Source organism: Pogona vitticeps, chromosome 6 (genome assembly GCF_051106095.1).
Source record: "Pogona vitticeps strain Pit_001003342236 chromosome 6, PviZW2.1, whole genome shotgun sequence".
Classification (NCBI taxonomy): domain Eukaryota; kingdom Metazoa; phylum Chordata; class Lepidosauria; order Squamata; family Agamidae; genus Pogona; species Pogona vitticeps.
The window spans coordinates 74,866,754-74,886,486 of record NC_135788.1 but is presented as its reverse complement, the minus strand read 5'-3'; the positions used below and the strand labels follow the sequence as shown (position 1 = coordinate 74,886,486).

The window sequence follows — 19,733 nt, the reverse complement described above, 5'->3', positions numbered from 1 at the left end:
GATTGGCCAGAGCTTCAAATTGGCGCCAGCAAGCTCAGAGAGGCCTCCAAAAGGGGTAACAATACAGATGAATATGAACGGATTGACAAATAAAACCGAGGAAATATTCGTCAAGCCATATTCATCCTGATTTAAAATTTTAAAAATACGGATCGACGAATATATGACAAATCGGCTATATTCATCAGAAAAACTGATGCGTTTTTATATTCGTCCCCTTCTCTAATGGTGAGTATCCTTGGTAATGTAGGAGTGGTGTAATCCTTATTAATGTAAGTAATGTATGCTTAGTAATGCAAGAGTAATGTAATGTAATCCTTATTAATGTAGGTAATGTATCCTTAGTAATGTAAGTAATTTAAGAGGTGAATATTTGCATTCTTCCAGGTATTTTCATTTGTTTATGAGGGCAAACCGTTAAGTTTCCCCTCCTATCACAAACTTATTAAGGGGGGGAGTAGTGTGGTATCCGCCCAGGTCATGAATATTAATATGCTATCTCCATGGATCAATGAGAGTGCTGGAATGGCGGAGTCACGAGATATAAGAGTCCCTGCAGGGGGGCGAGAGAGAGATTGGAGATGGGAGATTAGAGGATTAGGAATTTGGGATTTTGGAGTAGAGAGAGAGTTGGCGGTTGAGAGTGTATGGAGAAGGAAGTTTTGTTAAGAGTTAACGACATTGATTATACCTTCATCACTTGTAATAATAAACAATTTCTATTTGGTTCTTTTCAAAATGACACATTGCCTGGATCTCTGTGAAACGTTATGGCCGGCTACATGGTGGAACCAATTTATTTCCTATCTTGTCTCCTGAGGAAGTGCAGTCCCTTATTATATATATTTTTTTAAAGTAAAAAATATATAAAGCTCCTAACCCATGTGACCAGGAATTTATGTAACAATCCAACAGGGATATAAGTAGGGATCTTTTTCCTTGTGTGATCAGGGCCTCAGTTACTTCCAAGTTATCCCATGGTCTCATTTCAGCCACTTCATTGAAACGGGAAAAAAAAAAAAAAAAAAAAAAAAGAGAGAATCCTGCAGCTATTGTTTGAAATATTTGCCAATCTACCAGTAAATGTTTCCGCTCACCTTTTGCATGTCACTCCATATTATTTGTATTGTGCCATCTGCATATATGACAATTTGGTACTACAGTAGTATTAATGCAGAATATTAGAAGGTATCCCCTTCTCACGGGGTTTGCAATCTGAAATTCAATACATGGGAATTTTTAAAAAAGAGGAAAGGAATAGCATGTACTTTTCTAGGTTTTGTGTACTTTGGCTTCATAGTAGGTTGAACACCTGCAATCTGGCCTGCTTTAAAACTACAGTGTTCATAAGAAAATGGTGCCTGAACTAGAAAACTGCATTAGAAAACTCCTCCAGACTACTAGTGCACATAGTTCAGTATTATGACTCTCTACAGGGTGGTCTCTACATGGGCCACATATGACCTAAGAAGCCCTTTTTTGCAGCCTTGCTGGTTCCTCCAAAAATATTTCTGAACTTATTTGCAATTGGCAGTGCCAACGTTTAAAAGTAAACCACTAGAGCAAGCAGGCATTCCCAGTATGGTGTAGAGAACAAAGCGATGGACTGGGACTTTGGAGATCAGGGTTCAAATCCCTGCTCAGCCATGGAAACTCACTGGGGAAGTAGAACTGGTAAAACTACTCCTTAAACATTGTACAGTACTTATCTCGAGAGCCCTATTAGGGATTAGTATAGCTATTTTATGGATTCAACTCGACAGCACAGAACATACAATACAGAGCAAGCAGAAAGAGGATTTTTGGTGTGTGGTTTGCTACTGAAATTTGGTGGCAATGCGGAATACAGTGGTGCCTTGCTTAGCGATGTTATTTCGTTCCAAAAAAAGCTGCTAAGCGATTTCATCGCTAAGTGAAACGCGGTTTCCCATTGAAATGCATTGAAAACCGGACAATCCGTTCCAATAGGAACAAATTGCCATCCTTAAGCGAAAATCGCCATAGGAAACATCGCTAAGCGAAACATGGTTCCCCAATTGAAATGCATTGAAACCTATTCAATGCATCTCAATGGGGGGAAAAATACAACAACAAATTAAGAGTCGGAAAAAAGTCAAATTTGGTTAACAAAGGGTTTATTAAGTGCACTTTATGATTTCAAACATTTTAAACAGTAAACTTTAACTTTATAAATAACAGAAAAACATTTAAAAAACAGCAAACATGAGGCTGTTTAAACCATCGTTAAGCAAAACAGGGGACCCAAAATTTAATCGCTATGCGAAGCATGGTCCCAACCATTGCTAAGCGAAAATTGCCCATAGGGACCATCGCTAAATGAAGTGTAAAAATGCTCAAAAAAGTCATCGCCAAGCGATTCCATCGCTAAACGGAGCGCCCGTTAAGCCAGGCACCACTGTACCTCTTTTTAAAGCAAAAATTTCCTTCTCATTTTAATGCCTTTGCCCAAGCTTATCTCGAAATTATGCTGTGGGAGTTGCCACCAAACTTTACAGGTGCAACAGGCTGCATGGTGATTGGCAACCGACCCCCCCCAGGGGTGCAAAACTTGCATCTGGAACCACCCAGCTGCTCACCCTTGCCCTCCAACGATTCCCAGCAGTTCTCCATGGTTACATATATATATATTTTTTCCTGGAGATTTTCCAAGTCCTACCTGTGGGCGCCCCATGCCAGGGACTGAAACGGGGGCTTTTTGCACGCTAGCAAGTTTTGTAGGCATAGGGAACATGGTTTTAAGAAAAAAGAGAGCGAAGGGCAGCGTCTTCCAGAAGGGAGGGTCCGTCTGCTCCTGCTCCCTTGCACGTTCAGGTCTTACGGACCCCGCAGAGCCGCACTTGGAATCAACACGCTCCGCATCGCACTGGGCACGACCTGAAACTGCTCGAAAGCAGCACGTGGATCGGAGCGCATCTACTGGGAAGTAAATCTCGGCGTGTCCGATGGCGCTTGGCTCCCAAGGAGCAACGCAGAGCCACTCCATTCGCCTCGGGCAGCAGGTTCCGTTGCAGAGAAGCGGGACTTCTTTCCAAGAGTTGGGCTCTTCCCCCCCCTCCCGCCGCCGCCGCCGCCGCCGCCGCCCCCCACCCCCGACCTTGTCTCCGCTCGCCTCGGGCCTTGGGCGACCGGAACCGCGGCGGCCGCTCTCCCCCCCCCCCCGCTGGCCGCTGGAGCTGCGGCGGGCTCAACCGAGGCAGCTGCTGGCGAGCCCCGCGGTCCACGCATGGCCGAGGAGCGACCGGTTGCGGCTGCGTGCAACAACAGCAGACAGGCGGCGAGGGGCGGGGAGGTGGGAGGGTTTAAAGCTCATTAGCGAAGGGGGGGGGCTCCTAAGCTGGGAAGCGGCGAGCGAGTCAGCTGAGTACCGAAGCAAGCTCCGGCGGGTGAAGGAGGCACCGAGTCGAGGGTTGAGGGCAGGAGCCGCGGGGAGGGAAGCCGGCCAGCAAACACTCAGCCACACAAGAGCCGCTCCCCCCCCCCCCGCTGGCCAACTTAATTCTAGGCGGCTTTTGGGGGGTGGGAGAGCGGGGACGCGGAGTCCCCCCCCCCGCCTGCTTTCTTCCTCCAGAAAGAGTTGCGGCGGCGGCGGCGGCGGTGGCGGTGAGCCGCCTCCTTTTCCTTCCCCGCTTCGCTTGCTTTCGCGCGGCCGTCGCCAGCCTGCCCTGAACTTGCTCCGAACAGGGCGCGCCGAGAGGGGTCGTGGGGAGGAGAGGCGAGGGCGCCCCGCTCGCTCGGGTCGGCCGGCAAGGAGGAGGGCGCCCGGAGGCCACGAGGGCGACCCGCGGAGCCACGCGCAAGCCTGTGCAGGTAAGGGACTAGGCAGCAAGCTTCCCGGGTGGGGTTGGGGGTGGGTGGGTGAGGGTTCGGGAAGAAGGGGCTGGTCCGGCGCCCACGGGGCGCGCGCTTGCAGGCGGGCGCGGGGCGGGTGGAGGGCGCCGCGTCGCGGGCGGCGGAGCGCTGCCGCCGCTGTGCGAGCGGAGAGGCGGAGAACTTTTGCAGGACTTCTCTGTTGCCCATAAGAGGAGCGGGAAGGCTCTCCCGTCCTCCGCCTCCCGTCGCAGAGTGGTCGGGCCGGGGGGGGGGTTTCCTGGTGGGCGCTTCTACTCGGGAGTAAAGCCCGGGGGGGGCGCGTTCAGAGTGGCTCTTGGTGAGTGTGCGGAGCCCGGGATTGCCCCCTGAGCCTTTAAGTCGTCGTCGTCGTCGTCGTCGTCGTCGTGGTGCACGCTTGTCCCAAAGAGACGGCCGGCTGGCTGGCTGGGTGGGTGAGGGGAGGGAACGGGAAAGGGGTCCCCGGGAGCTCTGGCTGACTTGCTGTTGGCCGGGCCAGAGGAGCCCCGCGCTGCTTTCGGGAGAAGGCAAGCCTTAGCGGTGCGCGCTCCGTTCCTCGCTGCCTTTATTTTTTTTTTCCTTCACAGAAAAGAGTGCGAGAGGCGTATAAACTTCACTGTCTCGGTGCTCTTTCCACATTGCATCATAAAATCAGGGTGGAGCCACTCTTTTTTCTCCTCCTCCTCCTCCTCTCCCCCCCCCGCCCTATTCCCGGCCTTAAGTAAGGGGCTTGCCCGGCTCTGCCAATCCGTTGTGGTTGGGTGTGCGCTCCGCTCGCCCTTCCTCCCCCAGCCCCTCTTTCTCCCCCCCCCCTTGCGGGAGTCACTCTGGCTAGCTAGAGAGTGGACGTTAGGGCGGGGAAAGGGTGAGGAGGCTACTTCTGAGGGTTTAAGGAGGAGACCCAGAGGGGGGGGGGAGGAGGGCTGGGGCTGCCGCCGTCCGGTAAGATAATACAGGAGTCGTCGAGCTAGGACGGTTGTTCCCCGCAAAGGCATTTTGAACGCGAACGGTGTGCCGTTGCGACCAGCCTTGTGTTTGTGTGAGTTGCTAGAGGTTGCCCGCGCGCCACTGGAAAACGCCTTGAAAGAGATTTTTGCGAAGCGATTGGGTTCCTCGCTCTCTTTTCTTGGGTTAAGCAGAGCTGAGGCATGATTTCCTCCACTGGGGCCGAAGCAGTGGTGGGAACGGGAGAATTAGTGGCAGAGGGCCATGTTCCTCCTCCTCCTGATTCTAAGAACCTCCTTTCTTGGGACAAAGGTAAAAAACAAAACAAAAACAAAAGGCTTACGAAAGCGTTTGGCTGATTTGCCCTGGGATATTATTGATATCCAGCTCCCTTCAAAGGGTGTAGTGGTTCTACTGGTAACTGTTGCTGTTCTTGCAATGTAAGAGTCACCCATGATCTCTCCAAACCTTCAGTGGTAATTGTTCCTGTTATTCCTTCGGCTTTGGCATAGATGTCGCTTGGAGTCTACTCAGGCTTTGAGTATTTGAACTCCTTGTGTGGAGGGGAAAAGGCAACTTCCTCCCCATTTCAGTTAAAACCCTGTGATTCCTCCCCCCCCCCCATATTAAGTATGTGCCTTTCTGCACACTGGAAACAAGTGAAATGTGAGAGCAATCTCCTGCACAGTAACTTGACCGAGATGTTACTGATAATGTAAAAGAGCACAAGCTTGCTGATTTTATAGATTGTTGCTGTTAATACAGATTTACTCATGCCTTAGTCTTTTTCTTTTTGGAGTGCGCCTTCAATAGGAGAACAAAATGTATGCTTAACTCCCCCCACCCCAAATCTCCCCTTATATATGGCTGGATTGTGCCTGTGTCTCTCTTCATATTCTGGCCGATTTAGAATTTCATATGGAGTGTAGCTATATATTAACATTAAGTTTCCGATCAGTATGGTTGTTGTGGGTTTTTTGGGCTCTGAAGATGCCGGCCACAGAGACTGGCGAAACGTTAGGAAGAACAATCTTCAGAACACGTCCAAAGAGCCCGGAAAACCCACAACAGACCTTAGATCCCGGCCATGAAAGCCTTCGTGAATGCATTCCAATCAGTAGTTTGGTGCTCTGTTCTCTGGGCTGTTCCTTGATTGGATAGACTGAGAAATATAAAAACAATAACAGGTTAAGGCTATAGTGGTGGTTCTTAAACTTTCTAGCTCTAGCCTTTCTGAATCAGCTTGACTGCTGTGGAATTCATATGCATTTTAGAGGTTTCTGAAAAGTGTTATTGGAGGCAGACATTAACCACAGGATGCTAGGCTTGGAAAAAACTTCACCCTTATGCTGTCATGTCAATTCTGACTTATGGTGACCCCTTTCAAGGTTTTTCAGGTAGAGAATACTCAGATGTGGTTTAGCATTCCCTTCTTCTGGGGGCACCCCCAGCCTGTGCAGTTTGCCCAAGGCCACACAGGTTGGTTGTACTCGCAGGAGAGGCACAGAGGGGAATCGACCTCCCAACCTCAGGCCCTGTAGCCAGATATCTAAATTACTGAGCTGTCCAGCCAGCAGCAAAGATGTGTGCATGTGTGTGTGTGTGTAGTTTAGTGGAATTCCTAACTCTGATCCAGGGAGTCATCATTCTGATCTCTTCTCTGCTCCTTATATATATGCTCAGATGTGTGATAAAATAAGTTTAAAGGCATCTTAGATTTGCATGGTTTAGCTAGCTGCATTTTTTAGAGGGCTTGAAAAGGTAACAAGAAGGGCAGCAAGGCTAATCCCAGGATTAGGAGGAATGAGTTATGAGGATAGACTAAACTGAAAGGGGAGAAAATGCAGAGGAGATTTTTTTTTTTTTGGTGGATGGAGTGGTAGGAGAAAGTGTCAGACCTTAACTGTATTTCCTTCTTGTAACTAAAGGTAAACAAAAAGGAAGTTTGCATTCATAGATTGTTCTCCATAGAAAGCTTGAACAGTGAAGTTTATGGAGGAAATGGTAGATCTTCAATTCATGTTGCTTCATTTTATGTCTCCTCATGGAATACATCTAATCTCCATTCCATTTAGGGTTTTCTTTTTAAAACATTTTTCAAATCCAACCTGAGAAGTATTAGTTTTAAAAGTCTAATCATCCTCTGAAATCAAACTGTGTCAACCACTTTCAGCGTAGTTGGAACAGTAGCTTGATATATAATGGGAGTGGACATAAAGGAAGACATCTGATGATGTTGTATTGCTATTTGACAAGGTGTTTGCATGTGCATACAGCAGTTATTAAATACAGTATTGCAAACGACTGGTGGTGAAGGACTGACCAGAGCCCCAGTGTGGATCATGTCACTACCTAGTTCAGTCACTAGGTGGAACTGGAATATCTGGAGTCTGGCATTTCCTGTTGCATAGAGATAGTGAAGTTGTACTACTTCCTGACCAGCATGTCCTCAGAGTCTTCCATGACATGGGCTATTTTGGTACATAATGGCAACTCCCAATTTGTTTTAACCCTAGGTTTTTAAATGAGCAAATATAGGCCTTTCAAATGAATGAAAAAAAACCGGTGTGGTTTGTCATTCTAATTCTTGGTAGGTTTCCCCAGTGCTTCTGCTGCCAGTTCTCGGCTTGAAATTTCAGTCTATTCACAGAGGTCAAGGACCATTATAACCTTGGTGAGCCACCTGCTCCTGATTGGCTGACGAACAGGGCAGGGAGATATCATCAGAGATCTTTTGCCAGCAACAACCATACAAGCTTTCTGCCCTCTCCCCTTTATTTATTTAAAAATATTTTTATCCCATCTTTCTCCTTAAAAAGGGCCCACTATTAAAAAGACAATATTTAAAAGCTATTTGTATACAGTAAGTATACAAATATTAAAAATGACTTAGACAAGTATTATATTAAGAATGGTAAATAAAATCAGTATTAAAACATTTAAAACAGCAGAGCACAACAATCCCTTCCCCATACTCACCTGGTGCAGATGTTCAGGTATCACTTACAGTCAACTTACATTTTTAATCCTGTATAAGTGGTGTTCTATTTTTTAAAATATATATTTTTTTATTTTAAAGAAGCAGGGACGCTCAGTAGGCTGGCTTGGAACCAAAAGCAAATTTGGCGCAAATGACTACAAAGAGGCTCTGGAGCAGTTCCATATTTAACTGTGTTCCCTCATGCTTTAGCTTGAGGAGCAGATGCAGTGGGCTGCTGAAACAAAGCAACAGCCAGTGTTTTGAATCCTGTATAAGGATAAACTGTGGCTAAAATAAGGTGCAAATCAAAGCCAACAAAAAGGTGTACAGTGGTGCCTTGCTAGACGATAATCCATTCCACTGAAATCGCTGATTAACGAAATCATTGTCTAGCGAAAAGCATTTCCCCATTGGAATGCATTGAAACCTGTTTAATGCGTTCCGATGGGGAAGAATCATTGTTGTCTAGCGAAGATTGGCCATAGGAAAGCCACTTTGCGAACTGCCAATCAGCTGTTTAAATCGCTGTCTTGCGAAGCTTAGGTCCCAAAAACACCTGTTTTGCGAGCGCAGAGGGAGCTGTCAAAATCGTTGTCTAGTGAAAATCGGTTTGCGAAGCAGGGACCAAACATTGTCCAGCGAAATTCCCCCGTAGGAATCACTGTTTTGCGAATTGCTATAGCGATCGCAAAAAGCCAATGTCTAGCGAAAAAACTGTCATGCGGGATAACTGTCTAGCGAGGCACCACTGTATATTCTGGCTGGTGTTGCTAACCATAGTTTATTGCCTGGAACTGGTTGAGTCATACAAACAAGCCACAGTTAGGCTCAATAAATCCTGGATTAATATAAAATGCAATTATGACCATGGTGCTAGAACTCATCTTTTAAATTTACATGTTACCGAAGCAACGAAGATATCACTGTTTCCTGCAGCTGAAACCTTCCATTTTGCCTATGATATGGACTGTGTGGAAAGAAAAATTGCTTCTCTTTGCCTAGCTACAGAACTTCCCAGAGGGAGAAAAGAATAGTACAATCAAGTTTACTGCTTTATAAACGATGGTGAAAAATGTTGGTGGTGATTATAAATCCTATAGCTTGGCTTAAGAGAGCAATGAGCATAGTATGCTGTTTTTCTAGCCAAATTTGATATCTGTTTCATTCTCAAGAAGAAATGTGGTTTATGAAAGGGCCTGCTTCTATTAAAGAGCACAGAGGCCTTGAGAAATATTCATTTGTTTAGAACTTATATGTGCAGGCTTGCAAACTGTAAGCTTGCAGCTGAAAAGGAGTACTTTTAGAGCTTCAACTTGTAGACAAAGGCTTTCCTGAAAGAGTTCAGCTAGTAGGGAACTTAACCCTTTACAGTGTCATAGAATGCAAAACAACCAGAGCAGATCAAAATCCCAATTTGAAATTAAAGACAATTTGAGATTAACTTTGAGGGTGATTGTTTGTATTCCTTAAAATGTAAAATCATCCATTTTGAGAGGTGTGGATTCACTCCTCTTGTTTCCAAAAAAGCAGTGCAGAAAAAGCCCAGAGAACTGTCTAGCTATTTTGAAAGCACTTGGGAGTAAAAGGCCTGCTTTCTTAGATTGTGCATACAAGATATGGAACATTATGCAATATTAGAAGAGGTTTGCCCAAGGTGAGAGGCACAGTACAAAAAGAGTTCAAAAACAGGTCATTTTGCTGCTATGTGTCTGCCTTGTAAAGATACCACAGAAGTGATTACAGTCCTTTCGTCACCTCTGTATTTTGTGATGGCCTAGCCCTGCCCTGGAGAACATGTACAGTAATTGTTTGTAGCACAAATGTTCATCGTAAAATAGTCTCTGGAGCTGATGACACAGTAATTTCAGAAGAGATCTCCCCAGAACTCCACAAGCCTGCCTAAGGCAGAGACTGTTTTGCTTGTTTGAGGGTTTGTGGTCATCTACATGGTCTTGGATGCTTCACCACACAAGCTGGACAAGTATGTTGAACACTAGAGTACCTATTCTTGAAATCAGTAGGAACCAAAGAATTTTCTAAATTGAATGTCTTAAGCAATTATGGGCAAATTCCTCTAGAAAGTTGGAGTGCAAAATTGACTTTATGTATTACAACTACTGGAGTGATGATTTTTAGTGTTTGCCATCTGGAGTAACAAGCGTTCCAAGACACTTTTCTATTAAAGAGCACAGGAAAATGATGAAACACTTTAGAGACATAAATGGAGTCATTGCCTTGATGGATGGCATCTTCAGAGATGGCATATCCATTGAAGACCATGCCAGAACATTAGCCACCATCTTGAATATAATCCATGACTCCAGACTGAATTGAAACATTTTTCACTCTCTCTTTGTGGGATTTCTTGGAACAAGAAGATAAGTACAGCCATGCATCTCAAATAGCTAATGACTATTCCACAGTGCAGAGGCATCTTAGGAAATTAAGCTGTTTACACTCAGTTCCCCCAGGTTTGGGGGGCCTCATGGGCATGTGTGTAGTTGTGGGAAAGTGTGTGTGCACAACCAACCCACACCAAGTGCCAACATGTCTATCACCTCAGAATGGTGATTTTTTTTTAAAAAAACCACAGATTTGGTCCTTTCCTGTACTCCATCATGCAAAATGCTCCAAAACAAAACTAAATATAGATTTGAGGCAGGGATCTTTATGGATCCTAATTAATTCTACATGTGATTCCATCAAAACCACCCACAAGTGATAAGACAACAGATGATTGTTTCCTATACTGCAGTGAAATTGTAGAGTACTGGCAAAGATCTCTATTGACAGTATTGCAAAGATCTTTGTGAAGATCTTGAGGCTCAACTGTCAACAGTCAACCAGTATGCCACAGTGGAATTGGTCAATGCTGGATCTGAGAGGGTATTTTTTTTAGTAGTAATTTTTGAAAAGCATAGCCCAGAGGCATGGAGCACCTTTCTGTTGCTAGATTGTTTCTTCTGTGAAGTTCAGCCAGTAAATATGGTGAAGTGAATTGGGTGATCCTGACATTCCTCTTTGAAGTTAAAATGGAGTTCAGAACAGGGCTAAGGGTATTTATTGGCTGGGTAGATGATATGGCTGAAGATTGGGGATTGTACTGACTTTAGTTATAATTTCTGTCTCCTCCTTGAAGCAATTACTACTCTAGCTTTTCATGGTATATCATTTTTTCCAATAACAGTATTGATATTAGGTGTTTGGGTGCTGGCTGATAGTGGAGTTGGTTTTCTTGTCACTTGCTTATTTTGATGCACCAGCTCAGCTGAGACATAATAGGTGTTCTTCTTTGTGGCCTCTGAATGCACATAAATGGGTTGTTCTGCGCCTATGCAGGATGTCTCGGACGTTTCTTGAGCTTGTGATTAGTAGGACGTTCCCCCGTGGAGCGCATGCTCCACCCTCCAAAAGTCCTCCGTTCCTTTTTGCTGCTGCTTCGGTTGGACTTCTTTCGGAACGATTACTGAGATCAAACCAATTTAGCTACAGTATTTTCATTATCTATTCCATATTTTAAATAATATATTTTATTGGACGTTCCCCTGCAAGTTATCTGCTTCTTTTTACTTTTATTTACTCCATTTGTTTTTTTCCCGTGGTTCCCCCCCCCGCCATCTTTCCCTTCCCTTTTCCCCTACCTTTTATGTCCCCCCTCAGGGCCCTTCAAGTGGTGCATGCTCTGCATGAATAAGATCCCACTTACCAACGGTCATGACCATTGCCTTTCTGCTTAGGGGAACAACATCAAACGCACTCCTGCCCCAAGTGCAAAAAGCTTACTAAACCCGCTTTAAAACTACGCCTACAAAGGCTTTACTCCTACTTTTGGGAAAGGTCTCTTAATCCGACCTCCATGGATCCGGCAACCTCTCCAACTCTGCATCCAGAACATGGAGAAACCTCTCACCCAATATTGAGCGTTACAACTCTGTCACCTTGACAAAGGCACCCTTTGAAGTCTGCTTCAAAATCGACCTGGACCTCCACGTTGAAAGCTCCAACTTGTCTAAGAAAAATAAAGATAAAACTAAACCTAAGAAAATTTAAGAACTCTACAAAATCATCTCAAATAGATCCACCTCAACTGGTGATTCCATCATCCATTCTTGAGGAGTCATCTAGAGACGCCCCTCGTTTGATCTCAGATAGAGATGACCCAACTCTACCACTGGCTCAGGCTGCAGCCTCCACTTCTAGTCTTTCACCGAGTACTGGCCTATCTCCAGCTGATGTTCATTCCAGCCTGGCCTCGGCCCATTCAAGCCCTAGATCATCAGGGCAGGCAATACCTATTCAAGTCTCTGGCTCAGAGTCATCACATCACTCTCTCCGCAAACATAGGACAAAGAGACGACATCTTTCTACAATCCAATATCCCCTTTCGCACAGGTAATTTTATTATTATCCTGAGCCATCTCAGTATCCAACTAGAGATGAGCACGGGGAGTGGTACCATCACTACGGCCCCTATTATTCTGAAGACCTGACTGAACAGGTCCATTATTATGAACCAAGGAGGGTGAGATATGCTTCTCCACCCCAATATTCACCCTCCATATCACCTTCACCACCACAACATCAAAACACTTCATCCTCAGCATACCCAATATTGACTCACCATACATTCATCCCTACAAAATCGGCCTTCAAACGTACTCTCCCGGTACCAGATTCTCAACCGCAACCCAAATGACCTAAACATTCATCCAAGCATTCTCGATATCATACCTCTCTCCAAGTCACCAACACCTACAAAGGGCCCCCACCTCCCTCCCCTGACATCGAACAACATCCAGTATCACAACTACCTCCACCATCACTACCATCAGTATCGACGACCAAACCACTACACCGATCATCCTCACAATCATCCCTTTCCACTCAAGATTCAACATCCGGTATGTCCCAGGAATCACCCTCTAATTTACCTACTCCATCTTCTGATGTGGGCGAAAACCACCCTCCATCCCCATCACATCTTATTCCCAGCTGGTTATGTGAATGGTGAAATCGTTACAACTCAACATCAAAGAACCACCGCCTCAGAAAAAAGACCTGGTCTTCAATGATGTTGATCAAGATAAAACACCACCTCTTAGAGTTTCAATCCGGCCATGCTCGAATCAGTAAAGGAATCATGGGACAAAGCCCCCTCATCACTTCAGATTTCATGATGAGTAGAAAATCATTATAAAACTCACGGTCCCAAGACAGCTTTCCTTTCCAAACATCCCACACCAAATGCAATTATTGTAGGATCCAATCAATCAAGTTCACGTAACATATCATCTGTGGCTCTCACCAACCAAGAAGAAAGAGAATTTGACATTCTGAGAAGATGACTGTATTCCCTTACATCTTTTATCATGAGGGTCGCGAACTACCAAGCCGCTATGGGTGTGTACCACTGCCAGCTATGGAATAGGATCCTATCTATCATGCAGGCGGCTCTAGATACCACCAAGACAGAAGCCCTGAACATTCACACCAAGGCGTCAGCCTTAGCTAAACAGAAAAGAATCGCTTCCCACCATACCATGGGCGCTGCCTCTAAGGCTATGTCCACATCTATTGCCTTGAGGCGCCCTGCCTGACTGAGATTGGCAGATATCTCAGATGATACTAGAACAGGGGTCAGGGAACTTTTTTACCTTTTTACCCCCCCCATTTTTTTTATATACGCCGACATTACTCCCTTGATTTGAAAGGAAGGGAATCATACATTATTTGAATTCAAAATATTATTGAATCTACACAGGCTGTGTACCAAACTAGCAGGATAGATCATCAGCATCAATGGCTGCCAGGCTATGTACTGAACTAGCAGGATGCACCAAATTTAATAAAGATATGCACTATTTTTGCTGGAACACATTGCACTCCAGCCATGGGGTGGTATAGGGAGTAGTAAGATGTCCAACGTGCCTAGCAAGTTGCATTAAATTTTTGCTAGCTCGCAGAGGATTTAATCATCATCAATGGCTGCCAGAGTTGGCTAGCAATGACATGCTTGCTAGAGACAGCCAACACAGAGTTGGGGGGAGGTTTCCTAGCACTTTAATCATTCTGTGTGTGTTGTGCAAAAAGGTACAAACCAGGCTAAAGGTCATGTCACCCACCCTGGTGCCACAGCCCAATATTAAAGACCAGTACGCTATTTTTTTTCCATCATCAATGGAAAACTCAGCAGTAGCCAGAGGACTGGAAAAGATCAGTCTACATCCCAATCCCAAGAAGGGAAGTGCCAAAGAATGCTCCAACTACTGTACAATTGCACTCATTTCACACGCTAGCAAGGTTATGCTTAAAATCCTACAAGGTAGGCTCTGTTCATTACCCCCAGGATTTTCATTTTTATTTGGGGTAATTTACCCCTGTTCTCAGACCACTGTACTAGAACAAGGATAGGAGACCTTCCTTTTGATGGTGCTGGCCTTTTCAATACTAAACGGACGAGATAATGGACAATCTCCATAAAATCCGCAAAACGGCACACTCATATTCCACCCAGCAGCCTTACCGGTATCGGCGTCCTCAATTCAGAAGACAGCCTTTCTTTCAACAGCAGTTTCAACCATACAAACAACCATATCGACCATACACAGACCGCCACCTACATTGGGGCGTATTTAGACTCCCTTCGAACCAGAGCCTTTCTCCCTCAAGAGATAATCACCAAACTAAAATGAGCCATTTGACTGTTCCGACCCCTAGCTTCAATATTGGTGCATCAAGCCCAGCACTTTTTCGGGCTTATGGGTTCTACGACAGCCGTTACCCAGCACGCAAGGCTCAAAATGAGGTCCCTACAATCATGGTACCTATCGCTATTCGATCCTAGACCACCCTTCCAAACGTTTCATAGTAACATCAGAACTCGCCAGACAACTCACCTGGTGGACGTTTTTCCCTCATTTGATGGTAGGCAGACCCTTTTGACCTCTACAGCTCTTAATACAGGTTGTCGCCGATGCCAGCCCGTCAGGATGGGGAGCTCATTGTCGACATCACAAAATACATGGCCTATGGACAAAGCAAGAACAATTATTACACATCAACCATCTCAAACTCTTAGCAGTTATCAGGGCTTTCTATGCCTTCTTACCTCTCATTACAGGACGAGTAGTACAGCTAGTTACAGACAATATTACTGCGCTGTACTGTATAAACAAGCAGGGAGGTACCCACTCCCTTTCGCTCTTATATCTGGTGGTCGAACTTTGGGAATGGTGCTACCTACCTCACATTTTCCCGGTAGTTGTCCATGTCACCACAGACAACTGTCTTGCAGACCATTTCAGTCATCTTACCACAAGGACACATGAGTGGGCACTGAATGACTAAGCCTACTGAATGACTAATGATGGGGTGTTCTGTCCAGCGATCTCTTTGCCTCCGAGTCCAACACCAAGTGCCAACGGTATTGTTCCTGAGCTGGTGTTGACACGAACTGACTCAGAGATGCCTTTATGATAGATTGAGTTGGAGGCCTACTCTACCTATTTCCTCTGATTCCACTCATACAACAAACCGTCATTTGACTTTGACAGTTCCACTTGAATGCCATCCTCCTTGCCCCATGGTGGCCATGTGAACTGTGCTTCACCCACCTGAAATCGATGTCAACTGATGTGTTCCATCGATCCCCAACCTTCTGACCCAAGACAGCGGGATGATTTACCACCCCTACATAGACTCTCTGAACCTGACAGCATGGAGGATTTTCCCGCTATACGAAATGTACTAGATCGAGCTTGAAAGCCATCGACCCAGAAGTTATACAAAAAAAATGGAAATCACTCCTCTCCTTTCCTCATTCTCAGAACTTACCTGCAAGTCCAGTTTCGTTGAAGACTTTACTTACCTTTATCCTCCATCTCTTTCATCTCGGTCTCTCATTCTACCCTCAAGGTGTACATATCTGCTATTAGAGCTCATCAACCTTCTCAGTCTAACTCCGCTAGGCTTTTCTCTCACCCAACGCTGAAGAAATTTCTCAAGGGACTCCTCAGTATTCATCCCCTATGTCAATATCCTCTTCCTCAATGGTCTTTGCAACTTGTCAACGCATGTACCCAACTGCCTTTCGAACCAATGGCTACCACTACTTTCACATTACTTTCTTTAAAAACATTGTTCCTCGTAGCAATAACATCTGCTAATCATGCCAGTGAACTTGCAGCTCTCAGATCAGACCCACCTTTCCTTCAGTTTCATCCAGATAAGGTTACCCTCTATTTTGATGTATTATTTTTACCTAAAATTGTCTCTGATTTTCATCTCCATCAACCATTGATTTTACCAACTTTATTACCATCTCTTTCTACACCTCTTGAGCGCATGTTTCACATGCTTGATGTAAGACACTCTTTGGCCTTCTACATTGATAGAGCTAAATCACTTAGAAAGTCTCCAAGGCTCTTTTTAAGTTTTCATGGCCCTCATAAGGGCGCCCCAGCTTTGCCTCAAACTATCTTTCACTGGATTGTTCAAGCTATTTCATTGGCCCATGAGCTCACAGGCATCAACCATTGAGAGGCACTACCATCTGGATGTTCGGGTGAAGAATGATGCTGCTTTTTGCAGAATGGTCTTGACATCTTTTCTACCATGACGTCCAACCACCCAGTAAGTGAGCTTTTCAATCACCCATTTTGTATGCATTCACAGAGGCCACAAAGAAGAAAGACAGGTTACTTACCTGTAAACATGGTTCTTTTAGTGGTCCTCTGTGAATCAACATATCCTGCCCATTCTCCCCTCTGTCCGTCACATTGTCTTTTATATAAGCCTTTGACAGTGGCGGACTCGTCCAGGAACTGAGGGAACTTTTGGAGGATGGAGCATGCGCTCCCCGGGGTAACATCCTACTAATCACATGTCTTTAAGCTCTAGAAACATCTGAGACGTCCTGCGCAGGCACAGAACAACCCATTTGTGTGGATTCACAGAGGACCACTAGAAGAACCATGGTTACAGGTAGGTAACCTGTCTTTTCCCTGAGTGATGGACTGGGGAGCTCTATAGGTCAGAGTAGGCTCATGGGCTGGAGGTGTTCCTTGGCTTATTATCCTGTTATTTATGAGATAACACTTAAAATGGATTGGAATGGGGCCACCCATGTACAGGTAACTTGTATGCAAGAGAGTTTAATTGTTCTTTTCAACAAGAAGTATATTTGTTGGCAAATCTCTGAGTCAGTTGCTTTTGGAAAGGAATAATGGTTAAATTGACCAATACAGGGCATACTCTTCTTTCTTGGCATTGAGGTGTAGGACGATGTTACATGACAAGGAAATTTCCTAGTTTTCTGCTGGTATAATTCTGTAGTAAAGTGGCAAACTAGCTAGTTTAGATGAGAAATGAAAATTTTGCTTACGTCCTGATCCTGTATTTGTGCAGGTGGGGTGTCTACATTTCTATTGGCAGGTATATATAAGGCCACGTGTGAAATGGTATAGCTGCTTGAAGTGATGTTTTGGCAGCATGCTGAGCCACATGTTCTCCTCATCCTTTCTCCTGACCTTGGTCTTGCCAATATCTGTCTCAGTCATTCTCAACCTTTTTTTTTTTTGCCACAGCCTTTTTAGGAGCCCAGGTTTCAGGGCCCCCAGTCAAACAGAGGTACAACACAAACACATTTTTTTTTTCAGTAACCGCTCACATTTTTCAGTCTGTGGCCCCCTTCATATGTGTCAGGGCTCCCCGGGGGGGCATATGGCTCCCATTGAGAATGGCTGATCTAGCTTAGATTAAATTGAAATAAAGCAAGTAAATGGAAGCTAGAACTAAAGAAAATGAGTGTATTGATTTGGAAGACATGGACTTGATTGCAACCGTGCACTAAATACTGGCTTTTCCTCCCTAGATGAAGAATTGCGTGGAAATAAGTGAGCAAGTTGGCAGAATGCATAAATAGCAGCAGCAGCAGCAACAATAACAATAGTGCCCAGCACAGAAATGAAGTGTGGTTTTGCAGGCTATTAATTTATTTTGGAGGTCAGCATCTTTTGTCTGCTTGCTTCCAACACTGGTCTATATGGACAGCTCATGTTAATGTTGATCCTTCAGTAATCAGTGGTTTAATCTGCATGCTTAATACTGAGAGATGAAGAAAGCTTCCTATGTTTACAGCTGCTATTTTCTTTCGCTTGGAACCAAAGCAGGCCTGAAAGCCTTGAAATGTAACCTTGTGTCAACCAGTCTAGAAAGCGTGGCACTAGCTTTGGAAGATTCTAAAATATTAAACCAGTTTCACACCATGATTTAAGATTCTTGCTTGTTTCAAAATGATAATCTTTGTTTTGTGGCTTGGATAAGATTGCTAATTTTAATTCATTAAGAGAGTTTGTGTTTTGCTCACATTTGGAATGTCTTTCCTCTTTCAGCTTTAAATATGCAAAGGTTTTCCCAGACACAGACAGTGAGCTGCATAGGCTAGAGCAGGGGTCAGGGAACTTTTTTACCTTTTGCCTCCCAAAAAAATTATATACGCTGACATTACCCCCTTGATTTGAAAGGAAGGATCTCATTAACTCGTGGCCCGTCGGATGCCGCTTCTGAAGCCTCGCTGCCCGCTCCTGGGCGGCAGTGGCTGTCTCCTCCTCCTCTGCCTGGGGGGGGCTGCACTCAGTCCTTGACCCCGCAGGGGTGGCTCCCCTTCTCCGTTGGTGGGCAGCTCCTGGGCGGCTCTTGAAGAACAGCAAGTGGCTCGCCCAGCGCTGCCTCCTGCTCCGGCACTGGCTCTGGCAGCTGCTCGCCGGGGTGGACACATCAGGCCTTGGCATCAGGGCTCCTGTGGGCCTCACCGTTGAAACGCCATGACAGCTGCTGCACGGAGGGAGAGAGACTCTGCCAGGCCACCCAGCCCGTGTGGAGGCGCTGCCGAAGGAAGCTGTGTGGCTGGGCGAGTGCCGCTGCCGCCCAACGGGCTCCTCCTGGAACAGGGTTGTGGGGTGGTGGTGGCATCCTGGCGCCAGGAGGCTGAGTGTGGCCCGGGCCACTGTCGTGGCTGCCCCCTCCCTCCTCCGCCACAATCCACCTTGCCGGGCACTGGAAGGAGAGGCTCCTCCTGGCTGGGGCACTCCAGCCGCTCGCCCCAGCCTCGCCCTCTGCCATGGCCAGCCCCACTGCTGCCACCTTGGCTGCCCTACACCACCGGCTGGGGCTCGTCGCCGGCCGCCATCCGCCGTGGGTCGGTTGCAGCCAGGCTGGAGAAGGGGGCAGGAAGGGGCCGATCGGGCAGCCAGGGGACTCCCCCCTTGGGCAGAAGAGGAGAAAGAGGAGGAGGGAAGGGGGTTAGGGTTGCATCCTTGTTACCCCCAAGATCTTCATTTTTACCCCATTTAGGATAATTTATGCCTGTTCCCTGAGCACTGGTCTAGAGGTACCTGTACAGGGTTTACTGCTGATCCTCCGATATATAGGAATGCTATCAACTCTTTGATGAGAAGATTATTCCACATACACCTCCAAAGTCACCCAGAATTTGTATTTTATATGTGCTGAACCTGATTAATGTGATGTATGTATAGTACCATCTTGATTTTGTTTGTGGGAGTTTGTCTGGTTATTGTGCCTAGGCTGGTGAAGTGGTTCTTTATCTTAAGTCGGTGTTAGCTTACCTAGTGCCAGGAAGCAGCTGTTCATTTACAGTGGTACTCCCGTGTCTTATAGTAGCCTCTCGGAATTCTGCTTGTGGCCCACTATAACTGCAAATAACCTGGTTGCTATAGATCTTGGAGAATATCTTTTCCTCTGTATGTGTCTTCACAGATTATGGATAGGGATGCACTCTTTTGTGTTTTTGGACTGCAGGTCCCAGTGTTCTTTAGGAACAGGAGCCCAAAACCTCAGTTCTGCACACCTATAGCCCCCTGTCCACTCCTATGAACAGCTTTCCAGTCATTTATTTGCATCATCAGCTTCTGCAGCCCTTTAATGATTTGTTAAAAAA

At 45.7% G+C, this 19,733-nt stretch overlaps 1 protein-coding gene across 2 annotated transcripts in view; it reads left to right on the top strand.

The window, feature by feature from the left end:
* Positions 1-3,688: 3,688 nt before the first annotated feature.
* Positions 3,689-19,733, top strand: part of GRB10 (growth factor receptor bound protein 10) — a 190,141-nt gene continuing 174,096 nt past the window's right edge. The window contains exon 1 of one of the 2 annotated variants that reach the window (XM_073003891.2): positions 3,689-3,828. The gene's annotated coding sequence lies outside the window, so the exon portion shown is untranslated. Of the gene's footprint in view, positions 3,829-4,789; positions 5,107-19,733 lie in introns of those variants that run through there. The other variant, XM_020806217.3, reaches the window with a different exon arrangement.